Here is a 4,117-nt window from a genome sequence, read left to right as displayed (position 1 = left end):
CATTTTCAGAGATTAACTCTGTTCTCTGTATTCTTACTGGGCTCTTGGTGGCTATCTTCAGTTAAACTTGCTATGGTCTCTGCACAGTATCCAGTAAATCATGCTTTTTGGAACCCACAAGTTTTTCTTACACCTCTGTGGAAACATTACTAAGTACACGCTGAGATCTTGATTCATGATATTTTTTAATTCTTAAAAACTTTTTCTAGGTTTTTTTGTATCTGAAGTATTATTTTGTAACTTAATATTTCATGCTAAAATTAACTATGTATTTTTCTTATGTTTAAGGGGAGTTAGCTTAACCTAGGGAGATCAAAAAACTGATTTTCAACGGTTCAGAGCTACACTGCACATAAAAATGTTGAAAGTAATGAACTCATGGAAGGAAGGAATCTACTCCAAAAAAAACTGCACAAAGCTATACATAAAGTTTAATGAAAACATCTTCCTCTCGGCTTTATGGATGTTTTTAACTTGCTGTGTCTTATTCAGTAGAACTCTTTCAAATAGTTTCACCATGTTACTTAAATGGTAGCATCAGTTTGAGCCCCAAGAGTAAAGAAAGAGTTTAAAGAAAAAGGAATGGAATACTGTACTCTAGGTTAAATAGTGGGCCCAAAATTCATGACTACCCTGAACCTGAGGATGTCACTTTATGGAAATAAAGTCTTTGCAGATGTAATCAGCTAAGATGGGTCATACTAGATTAAGCCCTAATCCAAGGACTAGTGTCCTCATAAGAAGAGAAAGCAGGAACAAACAGACACACACAGGGAAAGCAGCCATGTGAAGATGGAGGCAGGGATTAGAGTTATGTTGCCACAAACCAAGTGATGCTAAAGATTGTTAGAAGCCACCCAAAGCTAGGAAAAGTGAAGGAAACCTCTTCCCCCAGAGACTTCAGAGAGGGTATGGCCCTGCCAACACTTTGATTTCACACTCCTAGGCTCCAGAACTATGAGATAACAAAATTTATATTGTTTAAAGCATATATTTTAAACATCAAAGTCATGAGCTCTTTAAAAGCCAAAAATTGTTTGTACCCTGCTTTTCCAAACCCAAAATATAAAAGCCACTGAAACATCAAACAAATCTTTTGTATTGCACTGACTGGGAAAAAAACACTTATTGACTGAGAGGCTAATTTAAATCCCTGGTACAACTGACACTGCTGAATACAGGAAGACTCAGTATAGAAGTCCCAGGAGTGCCATTTTCCAATGATACAGTAATTCATCAAGTTAAAATTTTAATTGTAATGTGAAGATTCAGTTAATAGCCCATCTTCAAAACTGTACTTGCCTTACAAAAGGCTGCATCTATAGATGTGCTGAACTTAACTATTTTGCTTATATTCACCTCGTACTTAGTGCCAATTCGTTATCAAAGAATATCTTCTTTTACGTGAATACTTGCCAACACAAGTGATGCTGAGGTAGTCAGAGCAATGACTAACTTTTTGAATCATAGAGTTTATACTGCAACAATTATGTTGAACATTTGCACTGATAGTACAAAAGAAATGAGTAAATTGCTGGTACATCACTTTGAATCGAGGTGGTGACACCGAACAGTATCAGTAATCATTTTATTTTTTAACTCCCAGATATTAACAGTAAGGGAGGAGGGAATAACAGCTTCACTTAAGAATGTTCTGCTAAAACAGTAAAAGTTGCTGATTTTGCTAGATTTCAACCCTGGAGTACATATCTTTTTAATATTCTCTGTGATGCAATGTGACGTATATTCTAAGGCTAAGTGTACCAGGTCATGTTACTTACATTTTGCTACCAGAAAGCATAAGGCAAGTAAATTACACAAAACATTTAAGTGAGAGTAGCTTACATTATTTATGACTTTGAGATGAGTTACAATGAAAAATAATTAAAATTTTAAAAATATGAGCTAACAAACTTAATTTACTTAAGACCATACAATCTAAGTCAAAAGGACCATCACAGTCATCTAGGGCAAGATTCTCCCAAATGAAAGAAGTCCTTCACAGTATCTATGAAAACTGGTCACCACGCTCTTGCTTGAATACTGCCTGCCACTGCTCATTCCCTCACAAGCAAACTATTTCATAAGAACTCTAGTAAAAAGATTTCTCATTCAGTGACTGAACTCTGCACCCCTCCAACATCCTTGGATTGGCCCTAGTTGCTTCATTAAGCAGAAAGCACATTGACTTAGGAAGTTAGAAGACCTCATTCAAGTACCAATCAGTGCACTCACATATTCACAGGAAGACTTTAGGGGAGATTATGAACCTTCTTGAGTTTCACCTTGTACAAATGGGGAATACTCATACTTTCCACTGCACCCAGCAAATGGTTAAGGTTCAATGTTTAAAACTTCTTGGTCAACATGTTTATCCATGAAATACCCATTTAGAAAATTATCCTTCTAGAGTTCTTTCCATTGAGATACACAGGGGAAAAAATTAAGTTAATATTTCTGAGTGGACTATGTGCCAAGTTCTCATAAAGGCCTTACATGTATTTTTTTGAGACAGCTCCAAATAATATCCCATCTTATACTTCAGTAAATTGAGGCACATACAAGTCAGATCATTCAACCAACACACAAAAACTACCCAATCAATCTCTTTTCCTAATAATACTTTAAATACTTGAAGACAACTTTGCTACCTGCTCTGTTCTGGCCTTATCTTTTGGGCACCCTTGCACAAAAAAAATCTATTACTCAGAATAGCCTGGCCAGGAAGCTGGCTCAGAATCCTGTAGTCAAAAGCAATTGATCAGTGGACCTTCTGAGACTCAAGAATGCCTATGCTACTCAGGTACACCAAGGCAAACACTCATGAACAGCCACCCAGCCTGGAATGAAAGACATTCCAGAAGAATCCAACCTCTCTTCATAACTATCCCCAAGTCAAAAAGAACAGCTTGAAAATTTGTCAGTTAGCAGCTGCAATTTCAGAACTTTTGTCTACTAAATCCAAAGCTAAAACTCAAGGCAAACAACCAATATTACTCTCAAATGTTTTCACTAAAGTCACATCTTAGTAAAGAAAGAAATGTGATTTTTATTTTTCTAACAGACACATTGGAACTGGACCACCCAAAAGACTAATATTCCTTTCAGAGTAATATTGGTAGGCTTTGTACCACAAACATGCAAGACAGTGCTAGGCACGGAGAAAGCAGGTGCTCAGCGTGTGAATGATTTTGGTGATGCTGCCATTACTTAAAGCATTTTTAGAATACTTTTGGTTAAGTCCTCCAAAATCAAGTTATATGTTTAACTATCTTTGATAGTAGCTCTCCTTAGCCTTACAGGTCACTATTTAACAAGTGGAATTCCTTCTTCCTCCCAGTTGTGAAATAAACCATAGAAAAGTGCATAAACCATGAAGACTTTGAATACATTTTAAGTGTAAATTCAGTATATTTTTAGAAACGTCAAAAGCATTATTCAAAGAGAGGTTTTTTGAAAAAAAATTTTTTTCAGGTATTCTGAATTGTGCCTAGCTATCTATTCAAAGAATTCAAGATTTAGCCTCCCTGGACTGTTATATTGATACACATATATGGGTTAAGGAGATCATGTTTCTTTTTTTTTAATTTTTATTTATTTATGATAGTCACACAGAGAGAGAGAGGCAGAGACATAGGCAGAGGGAGAAGCAGGCCCCATGCACCGGGAGCCTGACGTGGGATTCGATCCCAGGTCTCCAGGATCGCGCCCTGGGCCAAAGGCAGGCGCCAAACCGCTGCGCCACCCAGGGATCCCAGAGATCATGTTTCTTGAGCCAAGGCCACATCTTTCTATCTTTGGATTTCCTCATTCACTAACATTACGTTTATGGTAATTCCCCAAAATCATTCAATTATTTTTTAGTAAACTTTCAGATTTACTTTGGACACAGAGGGGAGAAAAAGACTTATTATTAAGAACAAAATTACTTCTTAGAACTTCATTTTTCAAAAAAAAAAAAAAAACTTCATTTTTCTTTTTTTTAAATTTTATTTATTTATTCATGAGAGACACAGAGCACGAGAGGGAGAGCAGAGACACAGGCAGAGGGAGAAGTAGGCTCCATGCAGGGAGCCAGACATGGGACTCGATCCCGGGTCTCCAGGATCATGCCCTG

This window comes from Vulpes vulpes, chromosome 2, assembly GCF_048418805.1.
Source record: "Vulpes vulpes isolate BD-2025 chromosome 2, VulVul3, whole genome shotgun sequence".
Taxonomy (NCBI): domain Eukaryota; kingdom Metazoa; phylum Chordata; class Mammalia; order Carnivora; family Canidae; genus Vulpes; species Vulpes vulpes.
Note: the sequence above shows the minus strand (reverse complement) of the source record.